Raw genomic sequence first — 22,044 nt, 5'->3', positions numbered from 1 at the left:
ACACATGCGTATTTGCAACCTTAAAGTCTGCATCGTCATCGATTGTCTGTAACTCAACTCCCTTTGGGGTACAATAGATGGTGCAATTGAGTTTACACAAAAGGTCTCTTCCTAACAGGCACACAGGACTGGAATCACACACTACGAACTGGTGTCTATCTCTGAAACTTCCGATCTTCACGGGAACTGGCTCAGTCAGGGGGTTTGTCATTCTTCTATTTGCTACTCCTACAACTTGTATGGTCTGTCCTGAAAGGGGTAAGTTGGGGACTACCGCAGACCGCACAGTGGAGCCAGAGGCACTAGTGTCAACCAGAAAGGTGGTGGGATGTCCATCTACATCTGCCTCTACAAACGGTCCTCTCTGATCTACCTCCAGCACTGCTCCAAGAGTACAACCCTCCTCCCCATCCACGTACCGTCCGGTCACTGGGTCAAATTGGTAACACTCGTCCCCTTCCACTATGAAAGGCATTTGCTTGTATACCTTGTTCCCTGTTGAAATCTTCGGTGGCTGAGGAACCGGAGCCCTATGGGCTGACGTCCCCCCTTTCGTCGTCTGGAACTTGGTCACTGTCACCTTCCGTACCGGAGGGGCTTGAACTTCCTCCTCCTCCTCCTCCTGTACCTGATTGTCTGGGTTATGGGGGCACTCGCGTCTCCAATGCCCGACCTCATGACATTGATGACACTTGGTAGTCTTTTTCAGGGTTGCTATATCTATCCTTGGTCTCTGACCTTCCTCGTTGTCCCTCTTCTGTCCCCCTGATTTCCTCCCCAAAGTGCCATTGCCTGACTGACCCTGTCCTCCCGATTGCATCTGTACTAACATCAGTTTGTCCTTTAGCTTCCTTGTCTTCGAGTCTATCTCATCGCTGCAGTACCTTGCATACCTCAAGATCTCATCCAGAGGCTTGTTTTGCCAACAGATTAAATGTTGCTGTATCATAAGGCAAATATCAGGCCTCAGTCCCAGAACAAATTTGGATACGAACTGTCCCATGTCCTTTGGGTCCATCACGTCTAACCCACTGTACTGTTTAAAGATCTGCAACAGTCGCTCATAATATTCATGTACCGTCTCCTTTGGTTCCTGCCTAGTCCGGTCTATTTTCACCCAATCTATGTCCTGTGATGGTACCTTGGTTTTTAACCATGTGATCGCTTGCTCATACTTCGCCATCACCCTGGGTGATGGTCCATTTGTGGCAGTATCTCGCTCTGGCTCCGCTGTGGGCCATTCAACACTAACCTTGCATGCTATCCACAAATCACCCGGAACCACAATGTCAAACAGCGTGTTCAAATCAATCCACAGTACCTTTGAGATTTTAACGAACCTCTCTACCTGTTTGTACCATTCCACTGGACTCTCACGCAATTTTGGAAATGTGTTCGTAAAGGCACCCAGGTCTCCCCTACTCCAGGGTACATGTACATAACCCCCATGAGCCACCTCCCGCAAGGGGTACGCTTCTGTATGCATCAACCCTCCTCCTGGGGGTGTCTCACTAACACTCCGCCTAACGCTCTTTCTCTTTGACCACCTTTCCTCCCATTTCTCCAACGGGGTCCACGTTCGGATTCCCACAATCAGTTCCCTAATGTGAGTTTTCAATCCGATCACCCTCTTTTCGTCTAGATCTTGATCTGAATATTGTAACCGGTGGCCACTCTGCAGTGCTTTTGTTTTTGTCAAGTCTACCGAATACTTATTTGCCAATTCAGAGAGTTTCTCATGAGCTGTCCTAGCCCTCCGTGTAACATCCTTCACCACAAACAATAGCTCATCGGGTTCGTAGAGTTCGATCCTTTCTAGTGGCAATGTACCTTCCACTATCTCCTCCACTTCTGGTTTTAATCTCAGCACATCTATCCTTCTTGCTTTTATCTCAGCCCTCAAGGTACCTTGGCTAGTAGTTCCATTAGAGTCCCTCCCGCCACTGTCCTGACTCTCTCGTCTGTTTTCCTCAGGTGTGTTAGGGGGAACCCTTCTGTTCTCCCAGCCTTCTCGAACCCACTCCTGTCTACTGTCGCTAGAGGTGTGGTGGGATGCCCCCCTATTCCCCACCCCTTCTCGTTCCCATTCCTGCCGGCTTTCACTAGGCGCGCAGTGAGACACCATCCTATTATCCTGACTCTCAGACCCAAAGACATTCCTTGATCTATCACTCTGAGTGTCCACGATGGTTTCCCAAGTCCTCAAGTCTGGCCTCAATTCTCTCATCGACCTCGGCCTTGGTCCCCTCCAACCCCCCTGCTCTTCTGAGGAGTCTGCCGATGCTGCCAAAGGAGTGCTTCTTTCTACAGGTTTTGGCATCTGTCTCCACCCTTCCATCCCCTTACTCCTGTCCTCGCTGGCACATCTCTCACTCCCAGTTCTTGGCTGATGTTGGCGTGCCCCCCAACTCGGGATTGTATGGAGGTGGTCTTTCTGACAACAGCCTCTCTATCAGGCTATCGTTGGTCTCACTGTCCTCATCTTCCGTACTTTTCCTCTGTGCATCCCCTGTATTTTCCAGCAACGGGTACAACCTATCCCCTTCAATGGTCTGTACCCTCCATCTCTTGGCCATGGCATCCCATCTCGCATCTTGGACCGCCCTAACTGATCTCTTCACCCTTTCTTGTCTCCTATCTCTGTTCTTTTCATGGGCTGCCCTGATCCATGCATTTAGCGCTTCAAACTCTGTTGGTCTGGGCAAAGGTCGTAACGCAGCCATAATCGCTTTCAGCTGATATAACACCTCTAATCTAAAAGTTCCATATTTAGGGAATGTCAATTCTTCGTTTCCATCTGTCATCTTACACCAATTATCAAGCCACAATATGGTATGTAACCCGACGTTCGTTGCCATATAATAAGCTGGAGTATCCTCGGGTGGAGCCTCCTCCCCACCCCGAGGTTCTATCATGTTGTCGCCCTTGAAACATTTCTGCAATACTTTAAAACATTTCATGATGAAAATCCACAACGTTTCCTTGTTTACTACACTCGTTTACTTCCTGATTACAATCCACCAATCTCAGCGCGGCTTCACACTAACCGCCCTATCCCAGCGCGGCTCCACGCCAACCGACCAATCCCAGCGCGGCTCTTTCTGACGTCACTCGCCTCCGTTTCGCAGCAGTTCCCCTCCTCTCTCCGTTCGTCTCGCGGTCTCACATGCGTCCCAATAATACACTGGAATTTATTACTTCCAACCAAGCAACCAGTTCCTTGACTGTACGGCCACAGTCTACCTGTAATTGTCACCAAACTTGGCAGATGTCTGTCCGCGAACGACCGGACAATCACCTCAACTGATAGGTTACAAACACACGGTAACTTCTGACCAGCGTCCGCTACCCACGCACTCACACATTCGTTCCCCCTATCCCGGTCCTGCGGGTGATCAATGGTACCTCATGACCCCCTTAACCATGGTCGACAATTACTATGGGTGTTCGATACACCCGGACCACTTAGACTCCCCTTGAGCCTAAGATTTTCACTGGTTGCGCGCACTCACAACCTGTTCCTATTTCACACTACAGGCACTCAACTCCGCAAGACAATACAACACACAACACAACATAACACCGCAATCTAGCAACGCATGACCCTTTTCATACTCGCTCTCCTTAGACCTCCTGCTTTCTCTGCCGCACTGTCACTCTCCGTCAGTTTCCATGGAGCGCCATCCGTCCGCAGCTTTCTGGACTCTCTTCATTGTTTCTCTATGGGCCTCGGGGATATCTCAACTTACTTCTAGATTACCCTCACTCCAGAAGGTAAACCATCCTACTCTGCTACCAACTGGAAAGGCGGGATTTCAGCTCTAGAGTCTGCTTACCATTCTCCAGAATCCCGTCACAGGTCGACTGGACCTTTTTACCTGTCATAGAGTGATTAAGGCAACCTGTTCACAATTAGCAATTTAATTCCACTGATTCCCAATTGCTTTCCCCCAAAGAACCACGGACTAGAGACTAAAATTGAAGGTTTATTACATAACCAAAAATAACTGAAGGTACAAGCACCTCAGCAAGAGGTTCAAAAAATAGACAGGCACTAATACAAACATAATCCTACGGAAAAGTCTCAAGCGACTGATGAATAATACGAGGATCAATTCCAGAATCATCAGACTGAACAGAATTGCTATAACCTGAGTTCTGGTACTCATCGGAATAATAGACATAAATTCAGATTAGTCTGTCCCTACACTATACTAAGTGACATCCCTACTCAACGATAGCCCAACCTAACCAAAAGGTGTCAGCAGTGGTGACTTCTCAAAGAAGCTCGCCCACATTCTCTCTTAACTAGAGACTCCTTCTTCGCAGCTAAGCTCCTTGACCATCCAACCGCTCTCTCTAGCTCCTCAGCCCATCTGCCCTCTCCACCCTCGGGGCGCTGACCCTAATACAAAACCCCACAATGCGAACGACACGCCTTCAGGTACGCCCCTCTCGGAGGTATTAACTTCAAAACTTTCCAGTATGGCTCTTGTCCATCTTTGTCCATGCAGACGTCCTTGGGTCCCAGACTCTTCATCCCTTCTGGTTGCTCCTTCAAATCCTGGTCTACTCCTCCATGTCTGAGTCTAGCATTTCTAACTCTCATACACAATGGGCCCTTCTACTCTACAATCTACTTGGTGATGCACCTGCAAAGGAATATACGCAAATAGGCTCACAGTCTAATAATGTTGCAACATTTTCTAAAAGCCTCTTTTATAAAATAATTCTACAATTTAAACGTTAAGCAAACTTTCGAACAGGCCTGCATCATTTCTGTGAACTAGGCCTCGGCTTGATTTAAAGGTCCAACATTTTACATTTGCAATCCCTTGTTTCACTAGGCCTTCAACTTCAACAGCAAATGCATTTTCTACTTTAAGCTATTTATCGAGTATATAAAACACTGATACATTTTTCAATAAAAGCTCTCTATGTGCACATCAGCGCTCTTTTAAACACACATCTCATTAGTGAAAGATTTCATTTTAGCAACATCTCTAGGTTAAACAGCAAGTGTGGATTTACAGTTCATCTATCCCACACGGCATCTAAACATGATAAAAGTCCTCTATATATACGGGTGCTGACTACTTGTACATATGATGCACCCCTACAAATTTCACGATTAAATGGCGCTCTCTCAGTCAGATCCCTCTTCATGGAGTGGAACTCCCTTGTGAGTTCTGTAAAGAGGGATTCCAGGACACTACGTGTGACAGGACCCTCTGGATCGTCCATCCCAATGTGCGCCAGGGAACCACTCTGTGACGCCGGTACTTCAGCTCCACCAGACCAAGCCATGAGAAGGGGGTCTTTCACAGATCTGTCCTTTCGGGATTTGGCGGTAGCCATTGTGATGAGGCAGGCTCCCCCTGCCCACAAGGGGAAGAAAGAGCCACCGCGAGGCAAGGACGTAGACACCAAGAACTGAGCAGGCCCGCACCCCCAGCTCTGCACTGGCCCCTCCGCCTGTGATGTTTCAATGGTCCCGGGTAGTTATGCCCCCGTACTCTGCTCCCTGCGTGCCATCCCTCGACCAGACCACCCGCGCAGGCAGTGCTGTGGCAGCTCCTCAGATCCTCTCCAGCTGGCGCTGCGGCTATGACTGCTGCGCTATTATAGCCCACACCGTAGTCTCTCACTCAGGTCTGCTACGGACCCCTCCAGGCACAAAGGGGCCTCCGCTCTGGCCCGCTCTCGGAGGTGGGCCTTGCGCCCACGTGGAGTTCGGCACAGCGCTCCCCAGGGTCGCTACCAGGGCACCTCACCGGTCTGAAGGAGGGGGAGGGCACCTCTCAGGGAATTAAACTCGTGAGGCAAGGTCCGATCACCCAGCTCCCAAGGCTTCCAGAGGGGGCAGATCGCAGCTTCAACAGAAGCCAGGGGGTCTCCTGTTGCCGTGTGCGGGCTCACCTGCTTGGAGTGGTGAAATGGCATTAATGAAGGGAAAAAAAGTAGTTGAACAACCAGATTTTGACTAGTTTACCTTTTTACATTTTTTCTTTCAAGCATATGGTGGCCACATTTTTGTGGAAATATGTTTTTGTTCCCTATGCTTGCAATAAAAATATCGAAAAAATAACCATTGTACTAGCATGCCAATACCAGACCTATTGGTATTGTTAATGCTTGTTTTAAATATGTAATGGTAAAGTTCTGGCGTTAATACCCAGGTATGTGTCTGAGATTTGTTTGCTTCACAGACATATATTTGTCTCAATATGCTGCAAGAGCCCATGGCAGTTTTTCCATTTTCCATGTTATATTTTATTTCAGAAAAACTACTCATACAGCAACACACCAAGCTAGGATGGAAAGATTTCACAGCTTTTCGCCCCTAGTTCCTGCCACCCCTTGCAAATATATGTGAGTACTAGTTTATAGTGACGGCTGGGAAGTGTGAGAGGAGAAAGGACCAAAGGGGCAGGTGGGAAAAGGGTGTGTACAGGTGTCAGGAGAAAGTCTAAAAAGAGCTAGGACATAGGTGAGAGAGAGACAGACACTCTAGAGCCAGGTATGAAAGCGAAAGAATACATAAGGAATGAGAGACTGAGCTCTGAGGAGAGAGAGGCCGCATGTAGAGGTGTGAGGTGAGAACAACATCTGGGCAGTGGCAGCTCCTCCGCTATGGCAGAGGAGCTTCGCCCCACTGCTTTTGAGGAGTGCAGAGCACGAAACATACAATGATAATAACTTTGCGTCATTATCATTTTATTCTCATGCTGCTTTGTGGGCGGGCGGGATGGGGCTTCTCTGCTCTCGAAGTGGGCAATTACAGTTTGGTCGGCCCTCTCGAGCCACCCAAACCAGTCATGCGCACTTTCCCTGTTTTCCATGCTGACTGCATTACAGCCTGCATGGAGAACATGCCCACCCCTCTACCACCTTCAAATTGTTTTAAGTAGCGCACATCATTACACACTCTTTTCAGCTTGCCAACCAGACAACACTGTCTGTAACTCGCCACGCTACCATGTACTGTGTTGTGACTACTGATGTCATTTGAGAAGTGTTGTGAATGCTATGATTTCACATGCTATAAGTGATGTGGTATTCCAGGCTATAGCCAGTGCATTGAAAAGGCATGAGTTATAGTTAGTGTAGCTTGGAGAGTGACATGACAAGACTGTTTTCGGACGTGTGCCCCTTATAGTAATTTGAAGGTGGTGCATAAATGTTATTCTTGTGTAATTTCCGGTATTTCACATTACAATTGTTACGCCAAATGGCTGAGATTAGACCATTACGCCATGATGGGTAAATAAAACTTTGTGGAGGTTAAAAATCCTATTGTGGGTTCACAGTAACAACACAAAGGAACCAAACATTTGTGGCAGTTGTTCGTGCCATACACAATTTCGATCCAGTGTTTAGCACAAACTATGTCCTTGCACCAAAAACTGATGCATTTTACCCTAAAAATGGGGCAAAATTTGTAAACTGCATTTTGCAAAATACTGTGTCATTTTGCAGCATTTTTTCTGAGTTTCATGTAAATTCCACAGTCTTGCAGGCCTAAAGGTTTCCTCTGCTTCTCTCTGTACTCTATTTGTAATGAAAGCATACATTTCTGCGGCCTGTGCGGTAGCTATTGTGTGTTCCTATGAATGCGTGCCTTGCTGTGCCTGCAGTGCATCGATTATGTGTCGGGAAGCAAGCTTGCAATGCGGCTGCTGTGCGTGTGTGTCTCTTCTGGTTGTGAGGCAATTTCCTTGATTTACTGTGCCGATTGAGGAAAGCTTTCACATTACAAAAACAAAACTATTGACTTTATCAATACATGTTTACCTTAATTACTCGCTTTGTAAATTATTATCATCGAGAGGATATGGAGTTTTTTTTATCCTTTTATATGTGCTGTTGCAGCAGTTCCTGCTACTGGTTTTACACCTAGCTATTAGCAGATATTATAGATGTAATGATTATAAATTAAATGCTTGACAGTTTTCTGATAGAATTAGAGCCAAGGTCCAATAGGGTATCTATCATCTTGGGTACTATTTTAGTAACTGCAGTTGTAATGCCTGATGCATTCACCAGAGAGCCCTCTGTAATGGTCAGAGGGAATGGTCTACGGTGGGGTGAGCTTAGGGGGTGACCGTTCACAGTGTCCCTATACTTGTTCAGTGTCATGTCTGCAATTACCAGGGTCAGACTGCCCTTGTGCAGCATTCTGTCCATCAATTGTTCTTTTTGCATTTGTCACCCTGAGTGGGAAGGGTATGCCCAGATGTGGGTCCCGTGCTCTCCATGCCACTGTAGTCAAGCTAGCCTGGCTGATGAACCATGATGCCCCGAAACAAATTCCAGGATGCTTGATTCCAGTCCAGGGAGGTCATGGCCTGTCAGTTCGGGCTGGACTGTTCCCATGGGAAGCAGGATCAAGACTGAGTTGTCTATGGCTGGATTTGAACTGGAATGTCATGGGGAGCAAAAAAATTATGGACTTATGCCCGGGTCTCTGTACTGGGGTGAATGTTTGACATTGTGCAGCGTTCTGTCCATCAATTGTTCTTTTTGGTATTGGGCAATCAGGCAGTGCCCAATGGGCTGGTCAGACACATCAATAGGCCGTTTTTAGGGCTCGGGCCTACATCACCACGAAGTGGGGCGGAGCTTCCGAGCTCTTATGCATTAGAAAAAAAAAAAATCTTTAGGGGTCCGGGCTGCCACATTCCTTAGTGCGCGCCGCGTTTTTTATGGCCTCTGCCTAGTGATTCGTCTTCGCTGTGCTGTATATTTAGTAGCCTTGACGTGATAGGCTATATTTACTTTTCGTCCGTCATTTATTTCAGTTTCATGGCATATTGTGTGTGGTTACGTGCACAGCAGACTTATTAATCTTAATTAGGAGCTGTCAGAGTGCCCGTGTAATGCAATCCAGATGGTGGGAGCGCGTTCACCATTGCATTGCATGTATCATGCGCGCGTGTAACATGTACCTTTCGCGTACGGCAGTCCATTCATTTTAATTAGGAGCTGTCAGAGTGCCGCGTTCACGGCGGAGATAATTTAAAGAAGTTTCCTGTAGCTTCAAGGGCAGTCACAGTACTTTTTAAGATACCTCGCATATTCTTCAAGCTAAGACAAGCACCCTTGCCTCGCCAATCCGCGTGTCTTCTAAAATAAAAGTGCGCATTTGCCTCTTCTCTGCGAGGAGTGATTTCCATTGCTGTTTTCTCCTCCCTTCAATATGTTAGAGTTTAACAGAGATGTTGTAATAAATACTCCAATAAATCCAAGTTATAGTTGGTACTGGTTTATTAGAAACAGCACAGTACTCTTTTCATCTGTTCTCAGCAGGGCTCTGTCAGTATTGGCATTCACATAAAAACAATTCTAAATGGAATTTACAGAATGTGCATGTGCATAGAACTTATGAGTATATTAAAAGGGAAATACAATTAGTTATCTTAAATGGGAAACGCAAGAAACATAATATGAAATATAACACATTTTCCCTCTTAAGAAAAAACATTAGTATATAGACTTGCATTTTGAGATACGGCGGACATTCCATATTTTTCCATCTTGTGTGACTACACTGTTGCGATTCATTTTTACAATTTTGATGGGTTTACCAAACTTTACTTCACCTTTAGTTATGAATCTTGGTTTTCTAATTCTTACCCAATCACCACATTTAAATTCAGGTATTTTAACTTTCATGCGTTTATCATAATCATATTTGATTTTATTTTGTTTAATTTCAACTTTTTTCCCAACTTCAGATACATTCGGTGTTATCTTAAGAGAGTCACAATTCTTTTTGAACCACCATGGACACAATTTGGAAATGGGTTCTCTACCCCTTAGTAAGCGGAAAGGTGAGACTTCAGTAGTTGTATGGGGTGTGATTCTATACAACCAAAGTCTTTCTCTCAACTTCTCTCTCCATAAACTTCCAAAAGTGCGGGCCCAAATAATGTCCTGTTTGAGAACCCTGTTATATCTTTCAACTTGTCCATTCCCTTGAGGTTCATATAAAGCTGTTGTGATATGCTTAACACCACAATCTCTAAAGAATTCTTGAATCTCAGATGATTTAAATTGTACTCCATTATCTGAAATTATCATTTCAGGAGTACCTTCTCGGGCAAATATCTCCTTTAAAAACAAAATTACATTATTTGTATTGGGATGAGAAATGAGTTTAACCTCTGGCCACTTTGAATGATAGTCAACTACTACTATGGCAAATCTACACTCAGAGGGTAAGAAATTGAATGGACCAGAAATGTCAACACCTAACTTTTGCCATGGTTGTTTAGGCCATTTAATAGGAATTAAGAGGAGCTGGATTACATTTGCAAGATTTATCACTTTCTATGCATTCTGGGCATTCTCTTACAAATCTGTCCACAAACCTATCTACACCTGGCCACCAGAAATTAGATCTTATTAACCTTTTCATTGATGACATGCCCATATGACATTCATGACTGAGCTTCAAAATAAACTCTCGAATTTCAAAGGGAGGTATACATTTGTCAGCTCTGAATATCAAATCTCCCTCAGTAATTAATTCATCTTTTATGTTTAGAAAAGGTAATAGATCTCCATGTATTTCTCCTTTACCAGGCCAACCTTTGTTAATGTAGTCTCTTACTTGACAAAGTAAGGTATCTTTATTCATACTGTTCTTCCATGTTTCTTCAGATATATTCTTAAAATTATCTGACACAGATTCAGTAATGCTGACTATTACTTCATCTTCACAAGGTTCATCAGCATATTTACATGGTAATCTGGACAGACAGTCTGCAGTGACATTTAATTTGCCTGGAATATATTCAATATCGAAACTGTATTCTTGAAGGCGTGACATGAGTCTGGCTATACGAGCAGTAGCTTTCAACCCTCCTCCAGGGGATAAAATATTCACCAAAGGCTTATGGTCCGTTCTCAACATAAACCTTGCACCCCATATGTAATTGCGAAAATGTTCCACAGCCCATACACATCCTAAAAGTTCTTTCTCAATGACAGCATATCTCCTTTCTGTGGCAGTGAGAGTACGAGATGCAAATGCAACATTCCACTCTTCTTTCCCTGAGCGTTGTGATAAAACACAACCTAACCCGTAAAGGCTAGCATCAACTGTTAATAGACATAGTTTATTCAAACAAAAAGGTTTGAGAGTGGGAGCATTCACCATATCTGCTTTTATAGACTCAAATGCTTTTTCCTGTTTATCACTCCACACAAATTCCTTGTCTTTTCTAGTAAGTTCTCTAATGGGTTCCACATTTGAAGCAAAATCCTTAATAAATTTACTGTAGTATTCACAAAGACCAGAGAATGATAATAGTTTCTCTTTACAATCTGGTGCAGGTGCTTTTAAAATTGCATCAACTAACGACTTTTTTGGAGATACTCCATCCTTAGAAATCGTGTGTCCTAAATATTCTATTGTTTCTTGGAACAATTTACATTTATTGTCTTTGATAGTTAAACCAGAATCTCTTAAGATTTTACATAAATTTTTTAAATGTTCATTATGGATTTCAATATTTTTTGAAAACACAAGAATGTCATCTTGGAAGCATTTAACGTAATTTCCCATCTCTTTAAACAAATGAAACATGGATCTTTGGAAGACGGATGCTGCTGACGCTAGTCCAAACGGCATGCGTTTAAATTGATACAAACCTTGAGGTGTAATAAAGGCTGTTAAACATCTGGACTCTTTTGTTAATTCTATCTGGTGATATGCCGATCTAAGATCGAGAGTGGAAAAAACTGTGGCACCCTCTAGCATGCTTACTACTTCGTTGATATTAGGTAGGGGATGGCAATCAACTACAATATTGGCATTCAAAGCTCTTAAATCAATGCAGAGTCTCAGACTTTTATCAGATTTGCGAGCAAGAACAACTGGGGAAACCCATTCAGATGACTCAATTTCTTCTATTACTCCGTTGTCTAACATTTCCTTAAGTGCATTACTCAGTTCCTCTCTGACATTGAGCGGTACATTTCTGAGTTTCTGTACAAGAGGTACAGCTCCTTGTTTGAGTTTGATCTCATGACTGAAACCTTTTAACTTTCCTAACTTCTTAGAGAATACTGTAGGGAATTCATTCGCTAGCTTCTCTCTTTTGTCGTCATTCTTTGTTGTGACTATAGAATTAATTTCAGAACATATACTATCACTTAACATAACTGGATCTTTAGATCGTGGGTTTAACATTATGCCTAATTTCCACTGATCTCTCCACCCAAGTACATCAATGCCTTTTTTTGCAACATACAAATTTATAACAGCTGATCTCCCTTTAAAACTAATGGTAGATTGTAAGTATCCTATGAATTCAATGGTGGATTTATTGAAACATAAAGCACTGATATCTGGGGGTATTAGTTCTTTCTCAGATATCTTTGAACCAAATTTCTCGCAAAAATAATCTTTCGTAATTATAGTCCAAGGAGAACCAGAATCTGCCATCAATTCAAGATCTACACCAAGGAAGCTCACAAGACACTTAGGTGAGTTGAGTGCTTCTCCATCAACTACTCCAATATTCAACAGAGAGACAACCATTCCACAATCACTCGTCACTTCACTAGTTTTAGAATGCATACACTGGATGCAAGCGATTTCAGAAGAAGGATGAGACGTCACACATGAAACTTCATTCCTCTTAAAGTGATTGATATTATGATCATTGTTCCCTTTTTTCCAATCTCTACATGCTTTGGAGAAATGACCAATGTTGCCGCACTTACTACATTCTTTTCCAATGGCGGGACAGAATTTGAAAGAAGCAACATGGTTATTGCTTCCGCACCTGTAACAAATGATTTGATTTTTTCCAACACTCTTATTTGAATTTGAAAGGAATTTGAAAGGATTTGTATAGCGCTCGTGCACCTGGCGGTTTCTTGGCGCTTACTGGCAACAGCTACTCAGCGGCGCGGGCCGGGGAGAGAGGAGAACATTCAGGATGAGAAGGCTTGGGTGAAGAGGAGAGTCTTGAGGTCTCTACGGAATTGGGGGTACTGGGTACAGGTTCTGAGGGCCAAAGGGAGAGAGTTCCAGAAGGCTGGACCTGTGGTAGCAAATTTTGAACCACCCCACTTCTTCCGTTTGAAGCGGGGAACCAGAAGGAGGTGGTGAAAAGAGGATCGAAGGTCTCGTGAGGGGGTGTAGGGTTGAATGGCCAAGTTAATGAAAGAAGGGGCAGAACCTGTCCGGGCTTTAAAAATGGTGCAACCGAGCTTAAATAAGACTCGTTGCCGGACCGGGAGCCAGTGCAGGGAAAAAAGAAGAGGGGTTACGTGGTGTGACTTAGAAAGGTTAAAAACCAGCCTAGCGGCCTGGTTTTGAACAAGCTGAAGACGTCTCATGAGGTAGTCGGGCATGCCATGAAAAAGAATATTGCCATAGTCTAGGCGAGATGTTATCATGGCTAGAAGAATTAGTTTGAGCGCGTCTGGGGCGAAAAATCGAGAGACTCTGCGGATAGTCCTGAGTGAAAGAAAAGCTGAGGAAACCACAGCAGCAACTTGAGAATGCAAAGAGAGTTCGTTGTTGATTTTGAATCCAAGGGTTTTAGCAGAGGATACAGGAGTGGGGGGGGAACCTAGTGTAAGGGGCCAGAAGGAGGGGGTCCAGGGACTGGAACAACCACCTGTCAACACCAACTCCGTTTTATCGGGGTTGAGCTTCAGGTGGTTGAAGTTCATCCAGTCCTGGATGAAGGTCATAGTGGACTGAACATTGGACATAGACTCCGGGGTAGAGGAGAGGGAAAAAATGAGCTGGAGATCGTCTGCGTAGTTATACACAGAGACCTCCCGCTGCTGTAAAGCAAAAATAAGGGGGGCAATGTAGAGGTTAAATAAAAGGGGAGATAGAGAAGAACCCTGGGGGACACCACAGTGAATGGGTTTGAGTTCCGCAGAGAACTCTCCCAGACGAACCGCTTGAGTCCGGCCGCTCAAAAAGGAGGATAACCATAATAGGGCTGTTCCTCTGATTCCCGCCGCTTCGACACGTGAAAGTAAGATGGAATGATCCACCGTGTCGAATGCGGCGGAGAGGTCTAGAAGGATCAAGGCCTGGTGTTGATTGGTATCCATTCCTTGTCGGAGATTGTCCAAAACCGAAGTTATCACCGACTCAGTTGAGTGGGCCGGGATGAACATTGCTTTTAACATTACTAATAGCCCCTATCTCATCACATGCCTTATCATTCTTTGTACTTTTAGAATTATCCTCAATAGTTTTCATCCATTTATTGGATTGTTCAAACGCTTTTGCTGTAGAAATACTTTCTTTTAATGTAGGATTTCCTAAAATCCACAACTGCTCTTGTGTTTTTTTAGACTTGACATTCACTATGATCTGATCCCTTATCATTTCATCAGTAATTTCTCCGAAATTACATGAAACTACTAATGACCTTAATGCTGTCAAGAAATCATCAAAACTTTCTGATTCCTTTTGTGCCCTTGTATAAAATTTATAGCGATTTAAGGCAATACTAGTTGTAGGTTTGAACCTTGTCTCCACCCGCAACATCGCTTCATCAAAATTCCCTAAATCACCAGGAATGGGAGGCAAAGTCCTAAAAATGGCTTGCCCTTCTGATCCTAGACAATGTAAGAAAATATTTTTCTTCCTTTCATTCCCCATCCTTTCTCCATCTATGGCTTTCAAATAAGTCAAAAATTCCTCTTTCCACCTGTTCCAAGGAATGGGTGGGTCCCCTTTGCTTTGCAGAAATTTTGTAGGTGGATCAAACTGCATGGCTATGTAAAATGTTGTGATATATAGAAGCTTAATAATATATATATGTAATGCTTAATATGCAATTAAAATAACTTATAATATTTCATCCAAGTCTGTAATTAGATTATAAAATAATATAAATTAAACAGTAAATAATGTTATTTAAATATTACTATTCAGCCAGTTTGTAGTAATCTTGGCGCTCGATGTTTTTCTGTAAATCAGCGTCGTTGATCCAAGTTAAAGTGAAGTAATGAAGGTTTTGTATTTATTGCGGTGCTCGAGCGGGCTTCTCTTTGTGTCGGCGTTATTTTGTTGTCAGCGTTGCTATGTCAACACAAAATGGCCGCTCGTAACGTGATGACGCATTCGCGCATGCGTGATGATGCAGTTACCGTCACTGCGCATTCGCGCATGCGTGATGATGCAGTTACCGTCACTCCGACACTGGCACAGTCTTTCCGATGACGAATTGGAATGTCGTCCGATCAAGAATGCAGGAGTCGGTCTTTCAGCTGGATCGGCGTCCGCTCGCCGGTCAAACGATTTCACAACACGAAGCCGGCATCCATTCAAATGATGCCAAATCCCAAAATTTGAGGAAATCCACGAAAATTCACTATTTCGCCTGGGAAAAAGGTCGAGAATTCCTTTTTTCTGTCTCCAGCCAAGCGCACCTTCAAGGAAGCGTAGAGTAGTGTGCAATGGTATGTTTAAAGTTGAACCATTACCAAACACTTGTTTAGATGTTTGAAGTCTTGAGTAAAGCGCTTTCTCCTTCAGTGAGTGGTGAAGTTTACTCTCTGGAATTAGGAATCTATATTTTCAAATGTTCCTTGTGAGGTTGGAGGATTAAATCCAATTTCCCAGATGTAAAAATTTTAAAAATTAAAATGAAGTTGTACCACTCCTGTGCTGTAGTTGAGTAGTAGGTACTGGTCACCCTCGTCGCCAAATTTGTAATAAATACTCCAATAAATCCAAGTTATAGTTGGTACTGGTTTATTAGAAACAGCACAGTACTCTTTTCATCTGTTCTCAGCAGGGCTCTGTCAGTATTGGCATTCACATAAAAACAATTCTAAATGGAATTTACAGAATGTGCATGTGCATAGAACTTATGAGTATATTAAAAGGGAAATACAATTAGTTATCTTAAATGGGAAACGCAAGAAACATAATATGAAATATAACAGATGTCCAGGGGTGCAGCAGGTGCAGTGACACCGGGGCCTCGAGGGTCTCACTTAATCAAGACAGTGTTGTATTTTACTACCAGTGGCTGTGAGGGTGCAGCAGGTCTAGTGACACCGGGGCCTCGAGGGTCTCCCTTAACCCCGACAGTGCTGTATTTTACTACCAGTGGCTGTGGGTGTCCAGGGGTGCAGCAGGTGCAGTGACACCGGGGCCTCGAGGGTCTCCCTTAACCCAGACAGTCCTGTATTTTACTACCAGTGGCTGTGAGGGTGCAGCAGGTGCAGTGACACCAGGACCTCGAGGGTCTCCCTTAACCCAGACAGTGCTGTATTTTACTACCAGTGGCTGTGAGGGTGCAGCAGGTGCAGTGACACCAGGGCCTCGAGGGTCTCCCTTAACCCTGACAGTGCTGTATTTTACTAGCAGTGGCTGTGGGTGTCCAGGGGTGCAGCAGGTGCAGTGACAACGGGGCCTCGAGGACCTCACTGAACCCTGACAGTGCTGTATTTTACTACCAGTGGCTGTGGGTGTCCAGGGGTGCAGCAGGTGCAGTGACACCGGGGCCTCGAGGGTCTCCCTTAACCCAGACAGTGCTGTATTTTACTACGAGTGGCGGTGGAAGTCCAGGGGTGCAGCAGGCCTCACTTTACCCTGACAGTGCTGTATTTTGCTACCAGTGGCTGTGAGGGTGCAGCAGGTGCAGTGACACCGGGGCCTCGAGCGTCTCCCTTAACCCTGACAGTGCTGTATTGTACTACCAGTGGCTGTGAGGGTGCAGCAGGTGCAGTGACACCGGGGCCTCGAGGGTCTCCCTTAACCCTGACAGTGCTGTATTTTACTACCAGTGGCTGTGGGTGTCCAGGGGTGCAGCAGGTGCAGTGACACCGGGGCCTCGAGGGCCTCCTTTAACCCAGACAGTGCTGTATTTTACTACCAGTGGCTGTGAGGGTGCAGCAGGTGCAGTGACACCGGGGCCTCAAGGGTCTCCCTTAACCCAGACAGTGCTGTATTTTACTACCAGTGGCTGTGAGGGTGCAGCAGGTGCAGTGACACCGGGGCCTCGAGGGTCTCCCTTAACCCTGACAGTGCTGTATTTTACTAGCAGTGGCTGTGGGTGTCCAGGGGTGCAGCAGGTGCAGTGACACCGGGGCCTCGATGGCCTAACTTTACCCTGACAGTGCTGTATTTTACTACCAGTGGCTGTGAGGGTGCAGCAGGTGCAGTGACACCAGGGCCTCGAGGGTCCCCCTTAACCCAGACAGTGCTGTATTTTACTACCAGTGGCTGTGAGGGTGCAGCAGGTGCTGTGACACCAGGGCCTCGAGGGTCTCCCTTAACCCTGACAGTGCTGTATTTTACTAGCAGTGGCTGTGGGTGTCCAGGGGTGCAGCAGGTGCAGTGACACCGGGGCCTCGAGGACCTCACTGAACCCTGACAGTGCTGTATTTTACTACGAGTGGCGGTGGAAGTCCAGGGGTGCAGCAGGTGCAGTGACACCAGGGCCTCGAGGGCCTCACTTTACCCTGACAGTGCTGTATTTTGCTACCAGTGGCTGTGAGGGTGCAGCAGGTGCAGTGACACCGGGGCCTCGAGCGTCTCCCTTAACCCTGACAGTGCTGTATTTTACTACCAGTGGCTGTGGGTGTCCAGGGGTGCAGCAGGTGCAGTGACACCAGGGCCTCGAGGGCCTCACTTTACCCTGACAGTGCTGTATTTTGCTACCAGTGGCTGTGAGGGTGCAGCAGGTGCAGTGACACCGGGGCCTCGAGCGTCTCCCTTAACCCTGACAATGCTGGTTTTTCCTACCAGTGGCTGTGGGTGTCCAGGGGTGCAGCAGGTGCAGTGACACCGGGGCCTCGAGGGCCTCACTTAACCCTGACAGTGCTGTATTGTACTACCAGTGGCTGTGAGGGTGCAGCAGGTGCAGTGACACCGGCGCCTCGAGGGTCTCCCTTAACCCTGACAGTGCTGTATTTTACTACCAGTGGCTGTGGGTGTCCAGGGGTGCAGCAGGTGCAGTGACACCGGGGCCTCGAGGGCCTCCTTTAACCCAGACAGTGCTGTATTTTACTACCAGTGGCTGTGAGGGTGCAGCAGGTGCAGTGACACCGGGGCCTCAAGGGTCTCCCTTAACCCAGACAGTGCTGTATTTTACTACCAGTGGCTGTGAGGGTGCAGCAGGTGCAGTGACACCGGGGCCTCGAGGGTCTCCCTTAACCCTGACAGTGCTGTATTTTACTAGCAGTGGCTGTGGGTGTCCAGGGGTGCAGCAGGTGCAGTGACACCGGGGCCTCGATGGCCTAACTTTACCCTGACAGTGCTGTATTTTACTACCAGTGGCTGTGAGGGTGCAGCAGGTGCAGTGACACCAGGGCCTCGAGGGTCCCCCTTAACCCAGACAGTGCTGTATTTTACTACCAGTGGCTGTGAGGGTGCAGCAGGTGCTGTGACACCAGGGCCTCGAGGGTCTCCCTTAACCCTGACAGTGCTGTATTTTACTAGCAGTGGCTGTGGGTGTCCAGGGGTGCAGCAGGTGCAGTGACACCGGGGCCTCGAGGACCTCACTGAACCCTGACAGTGCTGTATTTTACTACGAGTGGCGGTGGAAGTCCAGGGGTGCAGCAGGTGCAGTGACACCAGGGCCTCGAGGGCCTCGCTTTACCCTGACAGTGCTGTATTTTGCTACCAGTGGCTGTGAGGGTGCAGCAGGTGCAGTGACACCGGGGCCTCGAGCGTCTCCCTTAACCCTGACAGTGCTGTATTTTACTACCAGTGGCTGTGGGTGTCCAGGGGTGCAGCAGGTGCAGTGACACCGGGGCCTCGAGGGCCTCACTTTACCCTGACAGTGCTGTATTTTGCTACCAGTGGCTGTGAGGGTGCAGCAGGTGCAGTGACACCGGGGCCTCGAGCGTCTCCCTTAACCCTGACAGTGCTGTATTTTACTACCAGTGGCTGTGGGTGTCCAGGGGTGCAGCAGGTGCAGTGACACCGGGGCCTCGAGGGCCTCACTTAACCCTGACAGTGCTGTATTGTACTACCAGTGGCTGTGAGGGTGCAGCAGGTGCAGTGACACCGGGGCCTCGAGGGTCTCCCTTAACCCTGACAGTGCTGTATTTTACTACCAGTGGCTGTGGGTGTCCAGGGGTGCTGCAGGTGCAGTGACACCGGGGCCTCGAGGGCCTCACTTAACCCTGACAGTGCTGTATTTTACTTCCAGTGGCTGTGAGGGTGCAGCGGGTGCAGTGACACCGGGGCCTCGAGGGTCTCCTTTAACCCAGACAGTGCTGTATTTTACTACCAGTGGCTGTGAGGGTGCAGCAGGTGCAGTGACACCAGGGCCTCGAGGGTCTCCCTTAACCCAGACAGTGCTTTATTTTACTACCAGTGGCTGTGAGGGTGCAGCAGGTGCAGTGACACCGGGGCCTCGAGCGTCTCCCTTAACGCCGACAGTGCTGTATTTTACTACCAGTGGCTGTGGGTGTCCAGGGGTGCAGCAGGTGCAGTGACACCGGGGCCTCGAGGGTCTCCCTTAACCCCGACAGTGCTGTATTTTACTACCAGTGGCTGTGGGTGTCCAGGGGTGCAGCAGGTGCAGTGACACCAGGGCCTCAAGGGTCTCCCTTAACCCAGATAGAGTAGTGAGTGCAGAGTAGTGAGTAGTGAGTAGAGTAGTGAGTAGTGAGTGTAGAGTAGTGAGTAGAGTAGTGAGTAGAGTAGTGAGTAGAGTAGAGTAGTGAGTGCAGAGTAGTGAGTAGTGAGTAGAGTAGTGAGTAGAGTGGTGAGTAGTGAGTGCAGAGTAGTGAGTAGAGTAGTGAGTAGAGTAGTGAGTAGTGAGTAGAGTAGTGAGTAGTGAGTAGAGTAGTGAGTAGAGTAGTGAGTAGAGTAGTGAGTAGTGAGTGTAATAGTGAGTAGTGAGTAGAGTAGTGAGTAGTCGGTAGAGTAGTGAGTAGAGTAGTGAGTAGAGTAATGAGTAGAGTGAGTAGAGTAGTGAGTAGTGAGTAGAGTAGTGAGTAGAGTAGTGAGTAGAGAGTTGAGTAGTGAGTAGAGTAGTGATTAGTGAGTAGAGTAGTGAGTAGAGTAGTAGAGTAGTGAGTAGAGTAGTGAGTAGAGTAGTAGAGTAGTGAGTAGAGTAGTAGAGTTGTGAGTAGTGAGTAGAGTAGTGAGTAGTGAGTAGAGTAGTGAGTAGAGTATTGAGTAGTAAGTAGAGTAGTGAGTAGTGAGTAGAGTAGTGAGTAGAGAGTGCAGAGTAGTGAGTAGTGAGTAGTGAGTAGAGTAGTGAGTAGTGAGTAGAGTAGTGAGTAGTGAGTGCAGAGTAGTGAGTATAGTGAGTAGAGTAGTGAGTAGAGTAGTGAGTAGTGAGTGCAGAGTAGTGAGTAGTGAGTAGAGTAGAGTAGTGAGTAGGACATCACAGGCAGCAGCTGTGCAAGCTTCTTACATTCACAAGGAGACCACAGGCAGCTGAGTTGCAAGCTTCTCCCACTCACAAGAAGGACATCACAAACAGCAGCGGTGCAAGCTTCTCACACTCACAAGAAGGACATCACAAACAGCAGTGGTGCAAGCTTTTCACACTCACAAGAACGACATCACAGGCAGCAGCAGTGCAAGCTTCTCACACTCACAAGGAGACCACAGGCAGCAGCGGTGCAAGCTTCTCACACTCACAAGAAGGACATCACAGGCAGCAGCTGTGCAAGCTTCTTACACTCACAAGGAGACCACAGGCAGCTGAGGTGCAAGCTTCTCCCACTCACAAGAAGGACGTCACAAGCAGCAGCGGTGCAAGCTTCTCACACTCACAAGAACGACATCACAGGCAGCAGTAGTGCAAGCTTCTTACACTCACAAGGAGACGACAGGCAGCAGAGGTGCAAGCATCTCACACTCGCAAGAACGACATCACAAGCAGCAGTGGTGCAAGCTTCCCTTACACACTCACAGCAGGTACTGTGCCAAGGCAGCAGCAGCAACAGAGCAAGAGTCCCTTACAAAGAACAGGCACAGCACAGAGATGCACAATGCAATCTTCTCATACTCACAGGCAGCAGCGGTGCAAGCTTCTCACACTCACACGAAGGACATCACAGGCAGCAGCTGTGCAAGCTTCTTATACTCACAAGGATACCACAGGCAGCTGAGGTGCAAGCTTCTCCCACTCACAAGAAGGACATCACAAGCAGCAGCGGTGCAAGCTTCTCACACTCACAAGAACGACATCACAGGCAGCAGCAGTGCAAGCTTCTTACAGTCACAAGAAGGACATCACAGGCAGCAGCAGTGCAAGCTTCTTACACTCACAAGGAGACCACAGGCAGCAGAGGTGCAAGCTTCTCACACTCACAAGAAGGACATCACAGGCAGTAACGGTGCAATATTCTCACACTCACAAGGAGATCACTGGCAGTACACACCACATGAACACACTCCATAACACATAGCAACAATACATTGGCATTTACAATGGCATTAGCTCAAACTCAAATAAATCCGAGCCCGATTGCATTTCTAATGCTCGTTTGAACAGTTGTGGGCCGTTTTTTACTATTCACTTCCCTGATGTTCTGCTTCGCCAATGGGGGGCAATTTTATTTTAGTGGAGGGCCTATTTTTTGTCCCAGTCCAACCCTGGTTCTTACCTTGAATGTCAATGGCCCCGCACCATTTGCAGCTTCACCACCCTGTACAGTAAGTTATTCAGTGCTCCACGAATTTTGGTAAAATGTGTAACAGCTGCGTCATCAGATATATAATGCTACCTTGTAATCCTTAACAAATGCACTTTAGCTTGTAGGTAATTGAGAGTTTCACTACAAGTTGAAGTGTCAGAAAATATGTCCTTAACTAAACCCCGACTCTTCCCCGCCGTTCTCTCCTTTTAGGTGTACTGACTTGTTCGTAAATTTTCCCTTTTTGCCTTACCAGGAGTCAACATCGGTCCTTTAAGAGATTTCATACCTCTTTGAAAGGAGGTCACCTGCTTTGATATTGTTTGATTCAATGGACCCTCTTAAGTAGGACATGGCAACAGGGGTGTCATTTCAAAAAAATTATAGAGGTAGCAGAAGAGACATCACATACTTATTGACTCACCCAATCAAGTCGCA

This window comes from Lissotriton helveticus, chromosome 5_1, assembly GCF_964261635.1.
Source record: "Lissotriton helveticus chromosome 5_1, aLisHel1.1, whole genome shotgun sequence".
Taxonomy (NCBI): Eukaryota; Metazoa; Chordata; class Amphibia; order Caudata; family Salamandridae; genus Lissotriton; species Lissotriton helveticus.
The sequence above is the reverse complement of the archived record's forward strand: the minus strand, read 5'-3'. Positions refer to the sequence as shown.